The following is a 26,948-nucleotide window of genomic DNA, read 5'->3' on the forward strand; positions in this document are numbered from 1 at the left end:
CCCCCATCAATGACGATGTACGGTTCATAGTGACTGCGAAGTCATATGGGGCTCTACCAAGGGTGTTCAGTGAATATGGACTTCATCGATTTGTTTTTGCATTGTTCTAGTCATCTACAATGAAATTAGTTCGATTAATTTTGAAATATTTTAGAATGTTGTTGAATACGTTTGAAGTGCTATGGAATGTATTTGCCATGTGATGAGGAGATTTTGGAGTTATAAATATCCACCACATGGTCCAATTCAAACAAGGCTGAGTCGCCTACACGGGCGTCCATTAGCCAATGAAACTCGACCCCCATCAATGACGATGTACGGTTCGTAGTGATTGCAAAGTCATATGGGGCTCTACCAGGGTGTTCGGTAAATTTGGACTTCATGAATTTGTTTTTGCATTGTTCTAGTCATCTACAATGAAATTAGTTCAATAAATTTTGAATTGTTTTAGAATGTTGTTGAATACGTTTGAAGTGCTACGGAATATTTTTTCCATGTGGTGAGGAGATTTTGGAGTTATAAATATCCACCACATGGTCCAATTCAAACAAGGCTGAGTCGCCTACACGGTCGTCCATTAGCCAATGAAACCCGACCCCCATCAATGACGATGTTCGGTTCGTAATGATTGCGAAGTCATATGGGGCTCTCCCAGTGGTGTTCGGTGAATTTGGACTTCATGAGTTTGTTTTTGCATTGTTCTAGTCATTTACAATGAAATTAGTTTGATTAAGTTTGAAATGTTTTAGAATGTTGTTGAATATGTTTGAAGTGCTACAGAATGTTTTTGCCATGTGGTGAGGAGATTCTGGAGTTATAAATATCCACCACATGGTCCAATTCAAACAAGGCTGAATTGCCTACACGGGCGTCCATTAGCCAACGAAACCCGATCCTCATCATTGATGATGTACGGTTCGTAGTGACTGTGAAGTCATATGGGGCTCTACCAGGGGTGTTCGGTGAATTTGGACTTCATGAGATTGTTTTTGCATTGTTCTAGTCATCTACAATGAAATTAGTTCGATTAATTTTGAAATGTTTCAGAATGTTGTTGAATACGTTTGAAGTACTACGGAATATTTTTTCCATGTGGTGGGGAGATTTTGGAGTCATAAATATCCACCACATGGTCCAATTCAAACAAGGCTGAGTCGCCTACACGGGCGTCCATTAGCCAATGAAACCCGACCCCCATCAATGACGATGTACGGTTCGTAGTGACTGTGAAGTCATATGGGGCTCTACCAGGGGTGTTCGGTGAATTTGGATTTCATGAGTTTTTTTGTCATTGTTCTAGTCATCTACAATGAAATTAGTTCGATAAATTTTGAATTGTTTTAGAATGTTGTTGAATACGTTTGAAGTGCTATGGAATGTTTTTGCCATGTGGTGAGGAGATTTTGGAGTTATAAATATCCACCACATGGTCCAATTCAAACAAGGTTGAGTCTCCTACATGGTCGTCCATTAGCCAACGAAACCCGACCCCCATCAATGACGATGTTCAGTTCGTAGTGACTGCGAAGTCATGTGGGGCTCTACGAGGGGTGTTCGGTGAATTTGGACTTCATGAGTTTGTTTTTGCATTGTTCTAGTCATCTACAATGAAATTAGTTCGATTAATTTTAAAATGTTTTAGAATGTTGTTGAATACATTTGAAGTGCTATGGAATGTTTTTGCCATGTGGTGAGGAGATTTTGGAGTTATAAATATCCACCACATGGTCCAATTCAAACAAGGCTGAGTCACCTACACTGGCGTCCATTAGCCAACGAAACCCAACCCCCATCTATGATGATGTACGGTTCGTAGTGACTGCGAAGTTATATGGGGCTCTACCAGGGGTGTTCGGTGAATTTGGACTTCATGAGTTCGTTTTTGCATTGTTCTAGTCATCTGCAATGAAATTAGTTAGATTAATTTTGAAATATTTTAGAATGTTTTTGAATATGTTTGAAGTGCTATGGAAGGTTCTTGCCATGTGGTAAGGAGATTTTGGTGTTATAAATATCCACCACATGGTATTTTGTTATTTGTTGGTTGTGTTTCTGTGTGTCCCTAGTTACTACGATGAGTAATGGTTATCTGATAAAAAAAATTTCCATGAGGACCATCTCGGATTTAGATTATAAATGGCTGGAAGAACACAACAAATTCCTCAATCATATGACATTTGGACCTTCAATGATGACAACAAAATGCTCGATCTGTTGGTTGATCAAATCAATATGGGGAACAGGATGCTCAATGGGGTTTGGAAGCATGAAGTATATTTGGATTGTGTCAATAGGTTCAATGAAGACACAACTAATAAAAAAATTATTGAGCATCTCAAGAATTGAACAAGTTCGTGGAAGAAAACTTACCAAGCAGTAATAAGCTGTCTCAACACTAGTGGGTTCGGTTGGGATGCAACCACACATCGAGTTACTACATGTCATACTGTATGGCAAGACTATATCAAGGTCAGTAAATTATGATTGACTGTAAAACATTTTGTATATTTTCCGCATTATTAGAACTCTATGCCAAGTTGTCTAAATGATATTTTTTCCTTGTAGGAGCATAAAGAAGCTGAAAAGTATAAACAACAATCTGCCAGTGGAAGAGCGACTTAATTGGCTTACGAAGAAGGACATGTTTATGAAGCTGCCAGTGGAAGAGAGACTTAATTGGCTTAAATACTGTGCTGGTGAAATGTAGACAATTGTTTTGAAGTTTAATTATGTTTTTTTAATTATGACTTTATAAGACATATCATTGATAGATTATGAATCTTATAATGGTTAAGATTTGGGTTTTCATGATTATTGTGTTCTTATTGTGTGGATGAATATTGTGGGTGTGTGATTGGAGATGGTTTTGTATAGGTGTGATTGAAAATAGGTTATGATTGAAGATAATGGTATATTTTTGTGTTTATGACATTTAGGAAGAAACAAGAATTATTGTTGTAGTCGTCATTATAGTTGTGGTGATTGTATTTGCAGGTTTCCATGGAAGACAAAAATAGGAATACAAGAATGATTTTATTGACATGTCTTATATACATGATGGGAAGATACTATCTCAACCATAGGTATAGATGTGCATTACGTCCTCGTGGGATTGCAATAGCTTGTTGCATATTACAAAATTATATACGTAAAGAGGATTACAATGATAAGTTTGAGTATTTTTATTAAGTATTATTATTTATTAAGTATTTTTATACTATATATTATGTTATTACAAAATAATTTATTCATTAATTATATTCATTTATGTTTTTTAAACTATTTTAGGTACTTTAAATAATTTATTCTAGTCACACGTAATTAGTATATTAATTTATAATAAATTGTAATCATTAATTGGTTTAATTATGCAATTGCTATAATTAATTAAACAATTAGGTTTATTTATTATATTCCCTTATGTTATTTTTTTAATTAATTTTATATAATTTATTCTAGTCACACGTAATTAGTATATTAATTTATAATGAATTTTAATCATTAATTGGTTAATTATCCAATTGCTATAATTAATTAAACAATTATGTTTATTTATTATATTCCCTTATGTTATTTTTAATTTTTATTAATTTTATATAATTTATTCTAGTTACACGTAATTAGTATATTAATTTATAATGAATTGTAATCTTTAATTGGTTAATTATCCAATTTCTATAATTAATTAAACTGTTAGGTTTATTTATTATATTCCCTTATGTTATTTTTTAATTTTTTTATTAATTTTATATAATTTATTCATGTCACACGTAATTATTGTTTTAATTTATAATAAACTATAATCATTAATTGGTTTAATTATCCAATTTTTATAATTAATTAAACCATTAGGTTTATTTATTATATTCCCTTATGTTATTTTTTAATTTTTTTATTAATTTTATATAATTTATTGTAGTCACATGTAATTATTGTTTTAATTTATAATAAACTATAATCATAAAAGGTTACTCATTTTCTTATTTATTTAGAAAAGGACATTGAAATCTATTTTCCAGGCACTAACACTGGAATTTGTTTTCCGGCCACTTCGATTGGCCTGGACTAACACCCAAAAATGAGTTGAAGTGGAAGCAATTCATCTCACTTCAATTCAATTTTCCACTTCATTTCCACTTCATTGTGGATTAACCCCCCCTCATTTGAGGTAGAATTCCAGCACATGTTGCTGTATCTTCTCCTACTTTAGGTTGCTCATGGGTTTGTGTTATGTTGTTGGATGCCCATTATATGTTTGATGAAATGCCAACAGCCATATACCCTTTGTAGTTCCGTTTTTTTTAACTTCAACAATTGAATTTTTTCTTACGTTGAAGTCTCCCATGAGCTGAAGATAAATCTCTTCCAAGTGTCTTGGTTTGTCGTTAAATCTTCTCTAATTTTTTGTCTATTGCTCGTTTGTGTTGGAGTTTGGATTAAGGCCTAATCGGTTGCATCTACTTTCTTCTCTTTGTTCTTACGAATACAAGAGAAGTTGAGTGATGGCAGAATGTTATTATCACTTTCTAAAGGCACAAATTTGTTGATAATTTGGTGCTTGCCCTTGTGAAAGAAATTGGTTCTTGTTCTCTTTTGTTGGTGATTGATTTGGTCTACAGGTTCTTCAAATTACATAAAGTAATTGTTCTTTGAAGAAGGCCTTTTCCCTTGACCTCCATATTTTACTTGCCTCATCATGGAGATTGGATACAATAGGAATAAGAGTGATATACTCCGTATTACTACAATTCCACTTAGAGGTTTCTCCAATTACATGAGCTGGTCACAATTGGTTCGGAGGGTTCTTATTACTCGTGACCTCTTGAGCCACGTTGTTAACTTTCCTCCTCCGATTGATGAAGAAGATGCATCCTACCACAAGTGGATTAAGGATGATAACATGGTGATAAGTTGGCTCATTAATAGCATGGAAGAGTAGGGGCTGAAAATAGAGGTGGTAGAACGGGTCAGAATTCTTTCCGTACTGAGCCTCAACTTTGCACTTATTATGGCCATCAGAACCACCTTGTGGCATCATGCTGAAAACTTCATGGCAAGCCTGATTGGGCCACAGCTAACCCAGTCTCAGTTAAAGTTGAGAAAAATGAAGATAAGGCTGAATCATCATCCGAAAATGTGACTCTTACGGTTGAGGACAATGCTGCATTTTAGAAAATGAAGTCCTTCATGGAATCATCTATTCCCTCATCATCTACTGCTGCGACTACTATTGCCTCAGGTATGCTTTCTTCCTCTTCTTCCTCTTCCTCTTGGATCATCGACTCTGGGGCCTCCGAACATATATCAGGTAACAAACACTTGTTGCAGTCCTTATCTCCTTGTTATCCTCATAAATTCGTTACTATTATGGATGGTACCCAAACCAAGGTCCTTGGCAAAGGTTCCTCCTCTCTTACTTCATCTATTCCCCTTCAAGATGTTTTGTTTGTTCCTCAATTTCCTTTAAATTTGCTCTCGGTTAGCCAATTAACCAAACAATTAAATTGCTCTATCACCTTCTCACCGTCTTTTTGTGTCTTTCAGGATCTCACTGCGAAGCGGGTGATTGGTGGCGGCCATGAAATGGGAGGTTTGTACTACTTCACTCTTCCGCCATTAGCTGCATTATCATCCACTACATCTGAGGCCCAACTTTGGCACAACCGACTTTGTCATCCGTCTACCCCTTCACTTCGTTCTTTGGTTCCATCTTTAAAAGGACTTTCTAATATCAGTTGTGAGGTTTGTCAATTAAGTAAACATGTCAGGAGTACATATTTTCCTCGTCTTACAACTACAAGTACTGCTCCGTTTGAGCTAATACATTCTGATGTATGGGGCCCTTTATGTGTCTCAAATATTTCCCAAGTTAAATATTTTGTCATTTTTGTTGATGATTTTACTCGAGTGACTTGGTTATATCTATTTAAAGAGCGTTCCGAAATTCTTCATTTGTTTAAAATTTTTCATGCTATGGTCTTGACACAATTTGGGAAGAAAATTCAAACCCTTAGATCTGATAATGCTAAGGAATACATGTCTTATGACTTCAAATCATTTTGTTAGAGTAATGGGCTTATTCATCAAACATCATGTGCCTATACTCCTTAACAAAATGGTGTTGCTGAATGGAAGAATCGTCATCTTCTTGAAGTTGCTCTGGGCCTCCTCTACTCCATGAAGGTACCCTATCTCTATTGGCCTCATGCTATACTTACAACATGCTTTCTCATTAATGTTACCTTCATCAGTCCTTCATCATAAAACTCCTTACTTTGTGTTATTTAATGGTGAAAATCCTTTTTCTCTTACTTTGAAAGTGTTTGGATGTACGTGTTTTGTTCATGTTACATCTCCACATAAAAATAAAATTGATCCTCGGTCTATGAAGTGCATTTTTTTGAGATATTCTCACACCCAAAAAGGTTATGTTTGTTACAATCCTACCCTTCGGAGGATGTTTATCTCTAGGGATGACTTTCTTTGAGAAAACTCCCTTCTACTCCTCCCATGATACTCCTCCAGAATGGACTTGTCCTTCTACTACTCCTTGTCCGTTTGTGCTGTTCAATCTTGAAGTGGATCCATCCCCTGATGCACCGGCCGTAGCTTCACCTGTGGAGTTTTCGGATCCACCCGAGGTAAGTTCTTCTCCTCCTATGTATGGGCCTGAATTTGATACTCGATCTATTGCTTTAAGAAAAGAACGTCGCTCCTGTACTACTTCGTATTCTATCTCAAATTTTATTTCTCACCATCGCTTGTCTTCCAAGTGTTTTCAGTTTTTTGCGTCCCTTTCTTCTACTTCCGTTCCGCAGTTGTATCAGGAGGCCTTGAGACATCCAGGATGGAAGGCGACTATGGATGAAGAAATGCACGCCTTATACGAAAACCAAACCTGGTACTTAGCATCACTCCCGAAAGGTAAAAGACTGGTTGGTTGTCGATGGTTTTTTCAGTGAAACAACAATGGATGAAGAAATGAAGGCATTTAATGACAATCATACATAGTCACTGGTTCCTCTTCCCATAGGTAAAAAACCCATTGGTTGTAAGGGGTTTATACTATCAAACATAATCCGGGTGGATCAATTGCATGATTGAAGGCTTGACTGGTTGTCAATGGTTATACTCAGTGCTATGGAATTGATTATGAAAAAACCTTCTCTCCAGTGGCAAAAATGAACTCGGTATGTATATTATTATCTCTGGCAGCCAATTCATCATGGTCGATATATTAACTGGATGTGAAAAATGCATTTCTTAATGGTGATATTAAAGAATAAATTTACATGCAACAATAACCTGGATATGTGGTTGAGGGGGAGGTCGTATGCCGCCTTAAAAAATCTCTATATGGTCTAAAGCAGTCCCCTCAGGCATGATTTGAGAAATTTAGTAATGCCAATGGAATGGCCGGTTTTCATAGATGCTCTGCAGATCACTCAGTATTTATTGAAAATACAACGAGAGGTAAGGTGATTGTGGCTATATATTTTGATGATATTATTTTAACTGGGAGTGATTCCGAGGGCATTCAGAAAACAAGGGGAAAATATGTGCTGAATTCAAGACGAAGGATCTTGGATTACTCAAATATTTTTTGGGCATTGAAGTATTACAATCTAGACATGGGATTAAGCTATCCCAAAGGAAGTATGCCCTTGATCTACGAGAAGAAACAATAATGAAGGGATGCAAACTAGCAAACACTCCTATGGATGCAAATACAAAATTATGTGGAGGCACTAGAGAAGATGTAGATATTGGAAAATATCAAAGACTAGTGGGATGACTCATTTTCCTGTGTGTAACAAGGCCGGATATATTATACGCAGCAAGTGTGGTAAGTCAATACATGCACAAGCCACAACGTAGTCATTGGTAAGCACTTGAAATAATACTACGATATCTTAAAGGAGCTCTTGGAAGGGGGCTTCTCTATAAAAACCATGGTCACTTCAACATCGAAGGATTCTCAGATGTAGACTGGGCTGGATCCCCAGATGACAGAAAATCTACTTCGGGATTTTGCGCAATGGTTGGAGGGAATATGGTTACATGAAAAACCAAAAACCAAAATGCAGTAGCACGGTCGAGTGCATAAGCAGAATATAGAGCCATGACACACACTATCAGTGAACTCATATGGATAAGATCTCTTCTCACTGAATTGGGATTTTACAATGAAGCTCCAATTGATCTATACTGTGACAATCAAGCAGCAATACACATTACATTGAATCCAGTTTTCCATGAAAGGACGTGGGACATCAAGAAGAGTCCTCACCCAAGCAAGCACGAGTCAAGGAATTAAGAAGCACAAGCTAAATCGAGTTAAAAGACTTGAAGATCAAGTGGGACCCAAAAATCTCTCACGAGCTGTCAACCTTATCAAGATGATCTGGAAGATCATGAAGGACCCATAAGGATAAGGCTACAAGCTGGCTTCTCCCTTATATTCACATGAATGAAGCAAGAGTCCTAGTTCAACTCTTATTAGGCTTCTAGTAGATTGGTTTGGATAGACTTATCTTAGAGAGTTAGAGTTGGAATGTAATTAAGATTGAGAGGCTAATTATAAGGACTCTACCTCATCCTCTACTATAAATAGAGGTGTTGTAATTCGGAATTAATCAAGTTACACATCTCATTCTCGAGTTACTCTCTCTCTCTCTCCCTTTGCTTGGTGCAACCTCTTTTTGTTCTTTTATTTTTTCTTCTCTCTACCCGAGAGCTCTTCTTCCCTTTTCTTCTTTTTTATTTCTTCTTTCTCTTGCTCGGAATTATGGAAAAGGGATCCTAAGTTCAACAAAGGGGAAGAAGGCTCTTGGGTAGAGAGAAGACGAGATGAGGAACAAGGTGTGAGTCAAGCAAAGAGAGAGAGGGAGAGATTTACTCAAGAGAGAATTGCAGAACTTGATTAATTTCGAATTACAACACCTCTATTTATATTAGAGGAAGTGATAGAGTCCTTACACAATTAACCTTTAAATCTCCTAATTGCATTCCAATGCTAACTCTCTAAGATAAGTCTATCCTCAAAGGATAACACAATCTAATAGAATTCTAATATAAGTTAAACTATAACTCTTCTTCAATAATGTGAAAATTAGGGAGGAGGTGATCTTGTGGCCTTATCCTTGTGGGTCCCACGTGATCTTCTAGCTCTTATTGATAAGATTCCTATTCATGGTATCTTTGTGGGTCCCACTTGATTTTCAAGTCTTCTAACTCATTTAAGCTTGTGCTTCTTATCTTCTTAACTCGTGCTAGCTTGGGTGAGGACTCTTCTTGGTGTCCCACGTCCTCATGTTGGGTCCCACCAGATCATGCACTATGGTGGGTCCCACATTGAAATACTCCCCCTCAAGCTGGGGCTGAGAAAACATCTTAGATGCCCATCTTGCTGTAGATGGTAGACATAATCTTGTGAGTGACCGGCTTGGTAAGAATATCTGCAACTTGTCTTTGTGATGATATATGCTTTAGAGATAAAAGACCCGCTTGGAACTTTTCTCGGATAAAATGGCAGTCAATTTCAATATGCTTTGTTCTTTCATGGAAGACTGGATTTGATGTAGTGTGTATAGCTGCTTGATTATCATAATATAGATCCATTGGAGCTTCTTTGTAGAATCCAAATTCAGTGAGAAGAGATCTTATCCATAGGAACTAACAATGTGTGCCATGGCTGTGCATTCTGCTTCTACACTAGACCGTGCTACTACATTTTGGTTCTTGCTTCTCCATGTAACCAAATTTCCTCCAACCATCGTACAAAATCCCAAAGTAGATTTCCTATCATCCAGGGATCCGACCCAGTCTGCATCTGAGAATCCTTTGATGCTGAAGTGACCATGATTTTTATAGAGAAGCCCTCTTCCTGGAGCTCCTTCCAGATATCGTAATATCCTTTCAAGTGCTTTCCAATGACTAAGTTGTAGTTTGTGCATGTATTGATTCACCACACTTCCTGCATATGATATATCTGGCCTTATTACACATAAGTAAATAAGTCTTCCCACTAGTCTCTGATATTTCCCGATATCTACATCTTCTCCAGTACCTACACATAATTTTCTATTTGAGTCCATAGGAGTGTCTGCTGGTTTGCATGCCAACATTCCTATCTCCTCCAGTAGATCATGGGCATACTTCCTTTGGGATAGCACAATCCCCTGTCTGGATTGTAATACTTCAATACCCAGAAAATATTTGAGTAGTCCAAGATCCTTAGTCTAAAATTGAACACATATTTTTTCTTTTGTTTCCTGGATGCCCTCGGAATAACTACCAGTTAAAATGATATCATCAACATATATTGCCAGAATTACCTTGCCTTTAGGTGTGTTTTTAATAAAAATTGAGTGATCTTCAGAGCATCTGTAAAATCTTGCCCAGTATAAGGGTTTGACTAAATTTCTCAAACCATGCACGAGGGGATTGTTTTAGACCATACAAAGATTTTTTTAATCATTATATTGACTCCTCCTCAACCAAATACCCAGGTGGTTGTTGCATATAAATTTTTCTTTGATGTCCCCATTTAGAAATGCATTTTTCATATCAAGTTGATATGCCAGGAAAAGTTAGCTGCCAGAGATAATAACACACGTACCGAGTTCATTTTTGCCACTGGAGAGAAGGTTTCCTAATAATCAATTCCATAACATTGTGTATAGCCCTTAGCCATGATGTGAGCCTTCAGCCAAGCCATAGATCCATCCAGATTGTTTTTCACACTAAATAGCCATTTGCAACCGATGGGTTTCTTATCTGATGGAAGTGGGACTAGAGCACATGTCTTATTTTCATAAAGTACCTATTTTCTTCATCCATTGCTTCTTATCTTCTTAACTCATGCTAGCTTGGGTGAAGACTCTTCTTGGAATCCCACGTCCTCATGGTGGGTCCCATCAGTTCGTGCACCATGGTGGGTCCCACATTGTAACATAATAATTCTTCTATGTGATTCTTTTAGTTGGTATGGTCATTATGTAGGTGGTACCTGTGGGAATAATTCAGGATTTGTTGGTGGCGACTCCTTCAACCATATCTCTGTTAGTTAAATGCTTGTGTGTATGCATAAGAATTTCCTGTATGCACAAATAATTGGGATGGAGTATAAGCAATTGGGGGAAGGAGAGCAAGATTATTTTTGTTCACTTTTGTATGAATTATCTTTGTAATTTTTCCCTTTGCTATGTCAGGTGCACTTGTTTGGCAGGCCAAACATCTAAATAAATTATTATTTTTTTGTGAGAGGAGATCACACGAGGCAATCTGTCTCGGGTTCTCCTCTCATGTAGTGCCTTGTATCTGGAAGGGCTGATGTTCTGGGGAAGTTTCTTTTTTTCTTTTTTAATTGTGTCATCCATAGATGGTGGAAATGTTAAAGAATTATGAGTAGCAGGAAGCGTCTCTGCTGAAATGGTGTTCCTTCCATAGGTGGCAAGGTGAAGCAAGAGAATCACCAACACAATCAAGTAATTCTATTGAAGTGGACATTCTGTTATTAGAATGTTTGATCAGAGGCTCATTTGCTACGACATGACCAAAGGTAAACCTGAAACTTATCAAAATTTTCTTTTGTTTATTATGTATTCTTTTATGTGATTGAAACTATTTATTTATGTATTTATTTTCTTTCTATTGATTGTCTGGTTGAAAGCTTGCTAGTTTGTCTTGTCAATAGTAGGAGTCCGCAAGTACATTGATAAGCTCTTGTAAATTAAGGTACAAAGAGGAAGAAAACATAAATGTTCTTATTTATTTATCCCTTTTTTGTTTGTGATCTTCCTTTGATTTGTGTCTAGTAGGCCTATTGTATTGTTTACTAGTTGATAATCCTGATAGAGGTATTTGAACATGCAAAGATATGAAAAAAAATTAAAAGATGAATTTATTTTTTATTTTTTCTTTGCTTCCGTTTTTTTGGTCTTTCCGCTGACCTGTATTTTCTTCTTGTCTTCTCATCTATTCAACGTTTTTATCAAATAAAGAGAATTTATTAGACTATTGGTTCATTTTTTAATAAAAACTCCTCTTTGTGATTCTTGTATTTGGTATTGTAATTATGTAGGTGGTACCTATGGGAATAATTCAGGATTTGCAGGTGGCCACTCCTAAAATCACATCTCTATTTGTTATTGGAAGATAGGGCTCAAGCCCACACGACCAAGGAAAGTCCACATATCCAAGTGTATTAGAAGATGGGCCCAAGCCCATATGACCAAGGAAGACCCATGCATCCAAGAGACATAGAAGATGGGCTCAAGGCCCAAAGACCAAAGAGAAGGCCCATAGGCTCGCATATAATGATGATAGGATGGTAAATAAATGGTCATCTCATAGAGATGGCATTGATGTAATTAGATTAAAGTTCCAGGGTTAAAACCTTACACCATAAGTTCAGGGGTATTATTGTAATACAATAATTTTATTAATCTATAAACAGAGCTTCAGGGAGGCAGGTTAGGACATCAAATCCATAACCCTTCTTCCTCCAGTTTTTTCCCCATGGGTCTTTTTTTTTTTCTCTATGAGATAAATCCATGGAGTCCTGAAAAATCAATAGTTAGATGTCTCTGTGTATGCACTTTAGTTTCTTATACGCACATAAAATTGGGATGGAGTATAAGAAGTTGGGGGAAGGAGTGCAAGGTTATTGTTGTTCATTTTGTATGGATTATCTTAGTAATTCTGGCCTTTGCCATGTCAAGTGCGCTAGCTTGCGAGGACAAACAAGTCAATCACAATTTTTATTTTTGTTGTGAGATGAGATCGCACGAGGCAGGCTTGCTTGGGTGCTCCTCTCATGTAGTGTCATGTGTCTGGAATGGCTCCTGTCCTGAGGATGTTTCTTTTTTTTCAACTGTATCTTTCATAGATGGTGTAAATGTTAAAGAATTATAAGCAATAGGAAGCGACTTTGCCAAAATGGTAGCCCTTCCCTGGTGGCATGGTAAAGCAAGAGAATCACCAATGACATCTGTTAATTTTACTGAAGTGGACATTCTGTTTATGTAGTGTTTGATCATAGGCACATTTACTATGACATGATCAAAGGTAAAGCCAAAAAACTTATCAAAAATTTCTTTTGTTTATTATGTATTCTTTGATGTGATTGAAATAATTAATTATTTATTTATTTTATTTTTATAGTTTCTCCGGTTGAAAGTTTACTGGTTTGTCATGTTGATAGTGGGGGTCAGCAAGTACATTGATAGACTCCCTCAGTTTAAGGTACTAAGTGGTAGAAAACATAAATGTTATTATTTATTTATGCCTTGTTTGTTTGTGATCTTCCATTGATTTGTGACTAGTAGGCATGTTGTATTGTTAATAGATGATAATCCTGATAGAGGTATTTGAACATGCAAAGATAAGAAAAAAATGAAAAGAAATTGTTTTTTGTTTTTTCTTCGTTTCCTTTTTTGGTCTTTCCCCTGACCTCTATTTTCATCCGGTCTTCCCATCTAGTAAATGTTTTTATCTAGTAACGGGAATTTTTAGACTATTGGTTCAATTTATTTATTTATTTTTATAAAAACTTCACTTTGTGATTCTTTGGTATTGTCATTATGTAGGTGGTAGCTATGGGAATAATTCAGGATTTGTTGATGGCCACTCCTACAACCACATCTTTGTTTGTTAGATGTCTATGTGTATGCAATTTAGTTTCTTGTACATACAAAGAATTAAGATAGAGTATAAGCAGTTGGGGGAAGGAGTGCAAGATTATTGTTGTCACTTTTGTAAGGATTATCTTCATAATTCTGGCATTTTTCATGTCAGGTGCGCTTGCTTGGTAGGTCAAACAACTGAATAAAATTTTATTTTTGTTGTGAGAGGAGATCACACGAGGCAATCTTGCTCAGGTTTAAGGTACTAAGAGGAAGAAAACATTAATGTTCTCATTTATTTCTCCCATGTGTGTTTGTGATCTTCCATTGACTTATGTCGAGTAGGCATGTTGTACCATTTAATAGTTGAGAATCCTGATAGAGGTATTGGAACATGAAAAAATATGTATAAAAAATGGAAAGAAAAAAATATTTTTTATTTGTGTTTCGTTTTCTTTTTTTGGTGTCTTCTGTGACATCTATTTTCATTTGGTCTTCACATCTATTCAACGTTTTTATCTAATAAAGAGAATTTTATAAACTAATGGTTCAACTTTTTTATTTTATTTTATGAAAACTCCTCTTTATGATTCTTTTATTTGGTATTGTCATTATGTAGGTGGTACCTATGGGAATAATTCAGGATTTGTTGATGGCCACCCCTACTACCACATCTTTGTTTGTAAGATGTCTTTGCATATGCAATTTAGTTTATTGTTCACACAAAGAATTGGGATAAAGTGTAAGTAGTTGGGGGAAGGAGTGCAAGATTATTGTTGTCACTTTGGTATGGATTATCATTGAAATTATTGCCTTTGCCATGTAAGGTGAGCTTGTTTGACAGGTCAAACAACTCAACAATTTTTATTTATTTTTTGTTGTGAGAGGAGGTCGCACGAGGCAACCTCTCTTGGGTTCTCCTCTCATGTTGAGTCTTGTGTCCATAATGGCGAATGTCTTGGGGAGGGGTTTTTTTTGTTGTATCTTCCTTAGATGGTGTAAATGTTAAAGAATTATAACTTGAGGGAAGTGTCTTTGCTGGAATAGTATACCTTCCCTAAGTGGCATGGTGAAGCAAGAGAATCACCAATGACATCAGTAATCTCTACTGAAGTTGACGTTCTATTATTGGAGTGTTTGATTAGAGGTTCATTTGCTATGACATAATCAAAGGTAAAACAAAAAAAAAACTTATCAAACTTTTATTTTGTTTATTATGTAATCTTTGATGTGATTGTAATTATTTATTCATTTATTTTTTATTTTTTATAGTATGTCTGGTTGAAAGCTTGCTTGTTTGACATGTCAATAGTGTGGGTCCACAAGTACATTGATAGGCTCCTACAGTTTAAGGTACTAAGAGGAAGAAAACATAAATTTTCATATTTATTTATCCCTTGTCTATTTGTGATCTTCCATTGATTTATGTCTAGTAGGCATGTTGTACTATTTAATAGTTGATAATCCTAATAGAGGTACTTGAGCATGGAAAGATATGAAAATAAATGAAAAGAAAGAATTTTTTTCTTTGTTCTTAATTTTTTTTTTGGTCTTTTCCTTGACCTCTATTTTCATTTGAAAGACCCTTCTATTCAACATTTTTATCTAATAAAGACACTTTTATGGACTAATGGTTCAAATTTTTATTTATTTATAAATATCCTCTTTATGATTCTTCTATTTGGTATTGTCATTATGTAGGTGGTACCTATGGGAATAGTTTAGGATTTGCTAGCGGCTACTCCTACAACAACATCTTTGTTTGTTAGATGTCACTATGTATGCAATTTAGTTCCTTGCATGCACAAATAATTGGGATGGAGTTTAAGCAGTTGGGGGAAGGAATGCAAGATTATAGTTGTAATTTTTGTATGGATTATCTATGTAATTTTGGCCTTTGCCATGTTAGGTGCACTTTCTTAGAATGTCAAACAACTCAATAAAATTTCATTTTTGTTGTGATGAGATCGCACGAGGTAGTCTCCCCCGAGTTCTCCTCTCATGTAGTGTCTTGTGTCCGGAATGGCTGATGTCTTGGGGAGTTTTCTTTTTTCTTTTTCAATTGTATCATCCTTTGATGGTGTAAATGTTCAAGAATTATAAACAGAAGGGAGGATCTCTGCCAGAATGGTTTCCCTTCCCTAGGTGGCATGGTGAAGCAAGAGAATCACCAATGACATCAGTTAATGTGACTGAAGTTGACGTTTTGTTATTGGAGTGTTTCATCAGAGGCTCATTTGCTATGGCATATCAAAGGTAAAACATCAGATAATTCGATTGAAGTTGAATTTTTATTTATTTATTTATTTTCTATTTATAGTTTGTCAGGTTGAAAGATTGCTTGTTAGTCGTGTGTTATGGACTGAATAGCAGGCTGAATCATTCAGAAGCGTCGTGGCTAAGTCATTTAGTATTTAGTTATTTACCTTCAATTTATTTTATAACTCAATTTACTATTAGTGTAGCTATAGGGGCATAGTTGTAATTTCTTCCTCTTTAACTCTTGGTATCATGAACCCTATTTGGGGGGAAATGGAATGGAAAAAGAGCAAGTCTTGATTTACCTAAACCAGGGATTGGAGTTCTCCTCAATGAACCCAAAGGTCCAGGTTCCCTTCAACAAATATGCTTTATCTCCTTCTCATCTTATTCCAAATTGTAGCACTCAACACTGGATCCTTTCCCACAACACTGTGTTACAAGATCAATGACCAGTGACCTTAACAATTGATGTTATGGACTCAATAGTAGGCCGAGTCATTTAGACGCATCGTGGCTGAGTCATTTAGTATTGAGTTATTTGGCTTCAATTTATTTTATAAGTCAATTTACTACTAGTGTAGCCATAGGGGCCTAGTTGTAATTTCTCCTTCTTCAACTCTTGGTGTCGTGAACCTTATTTGGGGGGAAATGGAATGGAAAAAGAGCAAGTCTTGATTTGCCTAAACTAGGGATTGGAGTTCTCCTTAACGAACCATAGGATTGGAGCTCTCCTCAATGAACCCAAAGGTATAGGTTCCTTGCAATGAATCTGCTCTATCTTCTTTTCCACTTGTTCTAAATCATAGGACTCAACACTGGATCATTTCCCATAGCGCTATGTTACAAGATCCTTGACCAAGGACCATAACAACTTGGTATCAAAGCAGAGTAACATCGGGGATTCTGCCAGCAGTGACAAGCTGAGAACCATTGTCAGAGAGATGCAGGTAGACAATGAGGTGCGAATTAGAGAGATGCATGTAGAGATGAACCCACATAATGATGTACGAATGGCGGCATGGGAGACCAGACTCAGAAATAGTGGCCTCCCATGATTGATCAACGGTTGTTTTTTTTGGTTTGTTATTTGGATTCGATTACCTTTATGTAATGGGAATCAAGCATTGTTGATATGGGATTCCAACATATGTTGTTGTCAATTCTATAATCTAACATTACTCATGGGAGTGTGTTATGTTGTTGGATGACCTTTATATGTTTGATGAAATTCCAGCACTCACTTATCCCTATTATTTTTGTGTTTGAACTTCAGCGATTGAATCTTTTTTTGTGTTGAAGTATTCCCATGACTTGGAATTTATTTTGCTAAGAAATTGCTCTCGGTTTGCCAAGAAAGGCCTTGTCTAAATTTTCTCTCGGTTTGTGGTTGAGTTTGGATTAAGGATAAGAGTTGTATCTATTATCTTCTCTCTATTTTTTTTTCATAAATATAAGAGAAGTTGAGTAGTGGCTGGTTCTTGATATCACTTGACAAAAGCACCAATTTTTCCATGATTTGGTGCTTATTCTCATGAAAATATTCTCTACTTATTTTTGGTGGCTAATTTGGTCTACTAGTGCTTCAAATTACGTTGTGTAATTGTTATTTGAGCCCCTTTGACAATTGACCTCAGTAGTTGATTTGCGTCAACATGGAGTGTGGACATATGAGTAATAAGAGTGACATACTCCGAATTACTACAATTCCATTAAGAGGTCTTTCCAATTACCTCAGCTGGTCACAATCGGTATGGAGGGTTCTCAATACTCGTGACCTTCTCAGCATGTTATCAAAATCCCTCCTCCGATTGATGAAGAAGATGAAGTCTATTGTAAATGGGTAAAAAACGATAACATGGTTATCAGTTGGCTTATTAACAGCATGGAAGAGCGTATCACTAACAATGTGGTCCACTTTGAAACTTCCAAGGATATTTGGGACACATGCACTAAGCTCTATTCTAGTACCACCTCCTTGCAAAGAGTATATGATATTTTCCAAAATATGCTAGCTACCAAACAAGGAGATAATATTCATGAGTTTCTGGCCCGATTTTGTGGCCTTCTCCAAAAATGGAAAATTGCTCAAGCATACTCTACCGACATGGTTGTTCAAGAAAAACAATGGGAGACATTGGTAGCAGCTATTTGCCTTACCAATATTAAGCCGTATCTAGAGATGGCTAAAACTCAGCTTCTTAGTTCCTTTGCCCTTCCCTCTTTTGATGACATCAGTGCTACATTATTACAAATTCCTAATCCATCTCCTCCTTCTCCGATCGATGCTCCATCAGTTATGTTCTCTGGTAATCGGGGTACATCATCCCCATTTCGAGGATGCGGTATATAAGAGGAGGCTGCAATAGAGGTAGTCAAACGAATCCGACCCATTCCCGTACTGAGCCTTGATTGTACACTTACTATGGTGGTCAGAACCACCTTGTGGATTCAAGATGGAAACTCCATGGCAAGCCTAATTGGGCGACATCCAATCCAACCTTAGTTAGTGTTCAGAAAAAGAAGGATAAGACTGATTCTCATTTCGGGAATGTGACTATTTATGGGGAAGACCATGCTGCAATTCAAAAGCTGAAATCCTTATTGGATCAGTCCTCTAATTCACCAGGCCCAACTACTGCCACTACCATTGCCTCAGGTATGCTTTCTTTCGCTTCTACCCCTTCCTCTTGGATCATTGACTATGGAGCTTCCAAACACTTGTCAGATAACAAACACATGCTTCATTTATTGTCTCCATGTCTTCCTCATAAATTTGTCACTATTGCTAATGATTCCCAAACCAAAGTGCTTGGCAAGGGTTCTTCCTCTCTTACCATTTCTATTTCTCTCCAAGATGTGTTATTAGTTCCTCAATTTTCGTTAAATTTGCTCTCTGTTAGTCAATTAACCAAACAATTGAATTGTTCTGTCACCTTGTCACCATCTTCGTGTATATTTTAGGATATAACTACAAAATAGGTGATTGGTGGTGGCCATGAAAAAGGGGGTTTATACTATTTCACTCTTCCACCAGTAGCTGCTATTTCTTCCACTACATCCGAGGCTCAACTGTGGCACAACTGGCTTGGTCATCCATCTACCTCGTCACTTCGTTCTTTAGTTCAATCTCTTAAATCTTTGTCTAATTTTAGTTGTGAGGCATGTCAATTATGTAAGCATATTAGGAGTACATATTTTTCTCATCTTACAACAACTAGTACTGCTCCATTTGCATTAATACATTCTGATGTATGGGTCTCTAACATTTATCAGGTTCAATATTTTGTTACTTTTGTGGACGATTTTACCTGAGTGAGTTGGTTGTTTTTGCTTAAAGAATGATAAAAAATTCTTTCTACTTTTAAAAACTTTCATGCAATGGTTCTAAAGTAATTTGCAAAAAAAATTCAAATCCTTAGATTCGATAATGCTAAGGAATATTTGTCTAATGAGTTTAAATCGTTTTGTGAGTGTAATGGGTTTCTTCATCAAACATCATGTGCCTATACCCTCAAAAATGGTGTTGCTGAAAGAAAGAATCATCACCTCCAAGAAGTTGCTTGGGGCCTCCTCTACTCCATGAAGGTATCCTGATTTTATTAGCCTTATGCTATTCTTATAGCATGCTTTCTCATCAATAGGTTATTGTCATCAGTACTTAGAAATGAAACTCCATATTCTATTTTGTTTCATGGTGAAGATCCATTTTCTCTTCCTCTTAAAGTATTTGGTTGCACAAGTTTTGTTCATGATACTTCACCACATATAAGTAAACTTGATCTTCGGTCTCTGAGGTGTATTTTTTGGGGGTATACTCGAACTCAGAAAGGAAATATTTATTATAATCCTTCACTTTGGAGGTTGATGGTATCTCGGGATATGACTTTCTTTAAAGACACTTCCTTCTACTCCTCACATGAGTGTTACAATGTGGGACCCACCATGGTGCTCGAGCTGGTGGGAGCCACCATGAGGACGTGGGACATCAAGAAGAGTCCTAGAGGACATGGGATACCAAGAATAGTCCTCACCCAAGCAAGCACGTGTTAAGGAATAAAGAAGCACAAGCTGAATTGAGTTAGAAGACTTAAAGATCAAGTGGGAGCCACAAATATCTCACAAGTTGTCAATCTTACCAAGATGCGCTGGGAGATCATGAGGGACCTATGAGGATAAGGCTATGAGCTGTCTTCTCCCTTATATTCACGTGAATTAATAAAGAGTCCTAGTTCAACTCATGTTAGTCTTCTAGTAGTTTGGTTTAAATAGATTTATCTTAAAGAGTTAGAGTTGGAATGTAATTAGGATTGAAAGGAAAATTGTATAAGGACTCTACTATAAATAAAGGTGTTGTAATTCGGAATTAATCAAGTTACACATCTCAATCTCGAGTTATTCTCTCTTTCTCTCCCTTTGCTTGGCGCAACCTCTCTTTGCTATTTTATTTTTTCTTCTCTCTACGCGAGAGCTCTTCTTCCCTTTTCTTCTTTTTCTTTCTTCTTTCTCTAGCTCAGAATTATGGAAAAGGGATCCTAAATCCAACATGGTATCAGAGCATTATATTTAGGATCCCTCGTCAAAGGAATGCTCTAGATAAGTGATGATCAACACAACTCAAAGAAAGCACTTTTATGAAGGAAGGACACAAGCCAAGAGATAAGTGTTCAAAATTAAAAGTTTTCATGTTACTGGTTTCTGAATTTAGAATATGATTCAAGGATTAATATCTGAATGTTTTCATCTTATTATATTATGGATATGCATGCCTCTCTATTTTGAAGGAGCTATCAAAATAGTTTTGTCGGTTTGGAAATACTGTTTACCGAGACCAGTCCATGATCAGATTATTGGAATTTTTTTTCATGGGATAAGATTTCCCCGATATAGAAGATTTTTTATTGAGTCTCTTATGAGTGGTATTAGAGAAAAAAATCAGAATAATAATTTAGCATTGATGCTAAACCTTTCCATACATTAGGTTGATTGAAGAAATACTACTTGGTGTTATTATTAAATTTTTTTTGAAGATAGATGGCTTGTCATGGCTAACTAAAATATGAATATCAATGGTGATATACTGAGAATTACCACCATACCCATACGTGGAGTATCAAATTTTATGAGTTGGTCCACATCGATTTGGAGGTTTCTTATAACAAAAGACCTACTTGGTCACCTCACCACCCGAGGACCACCTATTGATGAAGATGATATTTTTTGTATGAAATGGCTGAAAAATGATACTTTGGTGATTAGTTGGCTAATCAATAGCATGGAGGAACATGTTTCCAATAATGTTATTCATCTTGACACTGCTAAACAAATTTGGGAGACATGTGCTAAACTGTACTCGTGAATGGATACACTACATAGACCCTATGTTATTCTCCAAAGAATGTTGAATACTAAACAAGGAGAAAATATTCACGAGTACTTAGCCCATTTTAGATGCTTTCTTCAAGAGTGGAAGTTAGCTCAGCCTTCAACCACTAGTATTTCTACCCAAGACAAACTGAAGGAAGCCTTAATCACTGCTATTTGTCTTGAAAATGTTAAACCTCACCTTGATATTGCCAAGAGTGAACTTTTAAGTGCTTCTGCTGTCCCAAAATTTGATGATGTGTGTGCAACACTACTTCGTATTCCTGACACTTCTTCTACTACTACTGATGTATCATCCGCTATGTATTCCGATCATAGAGGATCATCATCTGACCGCGGCCGAGGCCGAGGTAGAGGTTATAGAGGGGATAGAGGAAGAGGTGGAAGGACTGGTGGTAGCCGAATAGATGGGAAAGAAGATATCAAATGTACTAATTGTAAATTTTTTGGCCACACTATAAAATAGTGTCGTTACAGGGCATGCACTTACTATGGAAAATATGGCAATTATAATGAAATTTGCTACAAAGCCAATGAACAGTAAGAATCAACAAGGGCTAATCAAGCCTTTATGAGTGATACAAAAGAAGAACATCCCACAAAATCAGCAGCCCAGAAAAACTATTTCAGAAAATGAAGACAATGTTAGGTTCTTCTCCTAGTTCCTCCATGACTACTGCTTCAAGTATGCTATCTACTTCATCTTCATCCTGGATAATTGATTCAGGAGCCTCTGAGCATCTTACAGGTAACAAAAATTTATTAAATTCTCTATCTTCGAGTCTTTCACACAAGTTTGTTACCATTACTGACGGTTCTCGAACAAAAGTCCAAGGGAAAGGTTCCACTTCTGTCACCCCATCACTTCCGCTCACTGATATTTTTTTGGTTCCTACCATTCCTTTGAATTTATTATCTGTTATTCAGGTGACTAAATATTTTAATTGCTCGGTTACCTTCTCACCCACTTCATGTGTCTTTCAGGATCTTGAAACAAAGCAGGTGATTGGTGGAGGCGATGAACAAGTGGGGATTTATTACTTGGACGTGCCAAAGATTAATATGGTTTCTACTACTGAAAATGAGACTCGGTTATGGCACAATCGGTTGGGACATCCTTCTGCAGAGTCTCTTCATTAAATGTTTCCATCTCTTAAAGTAAGGTCATAATTTAATTGTGAAGTTTTTCAATTAAGTAAACATCAAAGGAGTACATATTCTCTTCGTCCAGAAGTCAAAAGTGTCAGTCCATTTTTGTTAATTCAAATTGATGTTTGGGGGCCCTTGATTGTCTCTAATATTTCTCAAGTAAAATATTTTGTTACATTTATTGATGATTCCACTCGCACAACTTGGTTGTTTGTCTTAAAGGAGCGTTCTGAGATACTACTTATTTTAAAGTCATTCCATGCTATGGTACTCACACAATTTGGTCAGAAAATAAAAATTCTCCGGTCTGATAATGCCAAAGAATATATTTCCAAAGACCTTGACTCTTTTTGTCAAGAAAATAGCATTATCCATCAAACATCTTGCGCCTACACTCCTCAAAAAAATGGTGTAGCCAAATGGAAAAATCATCATATTCTTGAGGTAGCTCAAGGTTTATTATCTGCCATGAAAGTTCCATACTTTTATTGGCCTCATGCTGTTCTTACGGCCTACTTTCTTATAAATTGTCTACCATCTACTCTTCTTGGTAATACATCTCCTTACTCTAGATTATTACCGAATGATGATCTATTTTCTTTACTGTTGAGAGTCTTCTGATGTTAATGTTTTGTTCATAATTCCTTACCTAGACACAACAAACTTGATCCTAAATCTATCAAGTGTATCTTTTTGGGATACTCTCGTACACAAAAGGGTTATGTTTGTTATAGTTCTACTCTTCAACGTTTATTTGTGTCTAGGGATGTACCATTTTTTGAAGACTTCTCATTTTATTCTGATAGCGTTCCTCCTAGTCTATCCTCAGTATCAAGTTCCCCTCGATCGGTTGTGCCTTGTGATACAAATACTATTCAACCCCTAGAGCAAGTGGCTGACACCACACTTGCCGAGTTAACAAATCCATCAGAGGTAAGTCCTTCATCTCCAGTTATTTTTGGTCCTCAATATGATACTGATCCTATTTCTATATGGAAAGAACCTCGATCATGCACTCAACCTTCTACTTCTCATCCTATTTCGAATTTTGTGTCTCATCATCGCCTCTCACCTTTATGTTGTTAGTTCCTTTCTTCTATTTCCTCCATATTTGTTCCACAGTCATATCAGGAGGCTCTACAACATCCAGCATGGAAGGTAGCAATGGATGAAGAAATGAAGGCACTTAATGACAATAATACATGGTCACTGGTTCCTCTTCCCACAAATAAAAAACCCGTTGTTTGCAAGTGGGTTTATACTATCAAACATAATCCGCATGAGTAGATTGCAAGACTGAAGGCTCGACTAGTTGCCAAAGGTTATACTCAGTGCTATTAAATTGATTATGAAGAATCTCCAGTTGCAAAAATGAACTCGGTACATATATTATTATCTTTGGCAACTAATTCGTCATGGCCTATAAATCAACTGGATGTAAAAAAGGCATTTCTTAATGGTGATATTAAAGAAGAAATTTACATGCACCAACCACCTGGGTATGTGGTTGAGGGGGTGTCCGTATGCTGCCTTAAAAAATCTCTATATGGTCTAAAGCAGTCCCCTCGGGCATGGTTTGAGAAATTTAATCAAGCCATCAGACGGGCCGATTTTCACAGATGCTCTATAGATCACTATGTATTTAATGCAAATACAATGAGAGGTAAGGTGATTCTAGATGTATATGTTGATGATATTATTTTAACTGGGAGCGATTCCGAGGGCATTCAGAAAACAAAGGAGAAAATATGTGCTAAATTCAAGACGAAGGATCTTGGATTACTCAAGTATTTTTTGGGTATTGAAATATTACAATCTAGACATGGGATTGTCCTATCCCACAGGAAGTATGCCCTTGATCTACTGGAAGAAATGTGAATGATGGGATGCAAACCAGCAAACACTCCTATGGATGCAAATGTGAAATTATGTGGAGGCACTGGAGAAGATGTAGAGATTAGAAAATATCAAAGACTAGTGAGACGTCTTATTTATTTGTGTGTAGCAAGGCCGGATATTTCATACACAGTAAGTGTGGTAAGTCAATACATGCACAAGCCACAACTTAGTCATTGGCAGGCACTACGATATCTGAAAGGAGATCCTGGAAGGGGGCTTCTCTAAAAAAACCATGGTCACTTCAACATCGAAGGATTCTCAGATGCAGACTGGGCCGGATCTCTAGATGACAAAAAATCTACTTCACGATTTTGTACGATGGTTGGAAGGAATCTGGTTACATGGAAAAACAAAAAGAAAAATGTAGTAGCACAGTCGAGTGCAGAAGCATAATACAGAGCCATGACACACACTGTTAGTGAACTCATATGGATAAGATCCCTTCTCACTGAATTGGGATTCTACAAAGAAACTCCAATAGATCTATACTATGACAATCAAGTAGCAATACACATTACATTGAATCCAGTCATCCATGAAAGGACAAAGCATATTGAGGTGGACTGCCATTTTATACGAAAAAAGTTCCAAGCTGGTTTCTTATCTCTGAAACATATATCTTCACAAAATCAAGTTGCAGACATTCTCACCAAGCCAATCACTCACAAGATTATGTTTAACATATGCAGCAAGCTGGGCATTTATGATGTCTTCTCATCGCCAGCTTGAGGGAGAGTGTTACAATGTGGGACCCACCATGAGGATGTGGGACATCAAGAAGAGTGCTAGAGGATGTGGGACACCAAGAAGAGTCCTCACCCAAGCAAGCACGAGTTAAGGAATCAAGAAGCACAAGTTGAATTGAGTTAGAAGACTTGAAGATCAAGTGGGACCCTCAAATATCTCACGAGTTGTCAATCTTATCAAGATGCGCTGGGAGATCATGAGGGACCCACGAGGATAAGGCTACGAGCTGGCTTCTCCTTTATAATCACATGAATTAATAAAGAGTCCTAGTTCAACTCATGTTAGTCTTCTAGTAGTTTGGTTTAAATAGACTTATCTTGCAGAGTTAGAGTTGGAATGTAATTAGGATTGAAAGGCAAATTGTATAAGGACTCCTACCTCCTCCTCTACTATAAATAGAGGTGTTGTAATTCGGAATTAATCAAGTTACACATCTCAATCACGAGTTACTGTCTCTCTCTCTCTCCCTTTGCTTGGCGCAACCTCTCTTTGCTATTTTATTTTTTCTTCTCTCTACCCAAGAGCTCTTCTTCCCTTTTCTTCTTTTTCTTTCTGCTTTCTCTTGCTCGGAATTATGGAAAAGGGATCCTAAATCCAACAATGAGGCTCCTCCAGGGCTTACATTTCCTCCTACCACTCCATGCCTGCTTGTGCCGTTTAATGAAGATATTACTCAACCCCTTGAAGCACCGGTCGTCCCCTCACTTGTGGACTTTTTCGATCCACCTAAGGTAAGTCTTTCTCCTCCTCTTATGTTTGGGCCTGAATTTGATACTCGGCCTATTGCATTATGAAAGAAAACTTGTTCTTGTACTATGTCTTATCCAATTGCCAATTTTATGTCTTCTCTTCGCTTATCTTTTGAGTGTGTTCAGTTTCTTGCTTCTCTTTCGTCTATTTTCATACCACAATCCTATCAGGAGGCCCTGAAGCATCCAGAATGGAAGGCGGCTATGGATGAAGAAATCAAACATGGACATTGGCATCACTCCTGAAAGGGAAAAGACTGGTTGGTTGTAGATGGGTTTTTTCCGTGAAACACAACCCAGATGGGTCAGTTGCTTGGCTTAAATCATTCCTGGTTGCAAAAGGTTATACTCAGTGCTATGGTATAGATTATGAAGAGACTTTCTCTCCGATTGCAAAACTAAACTCGATACGTATCATCCTCTCTATTGTTGCTAACTCATCTTGGCCAGTATATCATTTATATGTAAAAAATATATTTTTAAATGATGATATACGCGAAGAAATTTATATGGTCCAACCACCAGGATATGTGGTTGAGGGGGAGTCCGTATGTCGGTTAAAGAAGTCTTTATATGGGCTTAAACTATCCCCTTGGGCTTGGTTATATAAAATAGTCAAGCACTTCTACGATTTGGCTTTAATAGGTGCTCGGTTGATCACTCAATATATGTTAAAGATACTATCAAAGGGAAGATATTATTGGCCGTGTATGTTGATGATATTATCTTGACCGGGAATGATGCTCATAGTATACAAGAAGTGAAGAATATGATATGTCAAGAGTTCAAAACTAAAGATTTGGGTAAGCTCAAATATTTTATGGGTATAGAAGTCCTTCAGTCAAACCATGGAATAGTATTGTCTCAAAAAAAATATGTCTTGGATCTTCTTGAAGAAACAGGAATGAATGGCTATAGACCAGTTGATTGACCTATGGATGCGAATGAAAAACTGTGTGCCACAACTGGAGAAGATGTTGACACTGGAAAGTACCAAAGACTTGTGGGAAAATTGATCTATGTCACGGTAACCAGGCCAGATATATCATATGCTATAAGTGTGGTAAGTCAATTCATGCACAAACCATAAATTACTCACTCACAAGCGTTGGAGAGAATACTACGATACTTA

Source organism: Aristolochia californica, unplaced genomic scaffold, assembly GCF_029961685.1.
Source record: "Aristolochia californica isolate CCGP_79_NKW_82.1479 unplaced genomic scaffold, dmAriCali1.0.hap1 SCAF_4, whole genome shotgun sequence".
Lineage (NCBI taxonomy): Eukaryota > Viridiplantae > Streptophyta > Magnoliopsida > Piperales > Aristolochiaceae > Aristolochia > Aristolochia californica.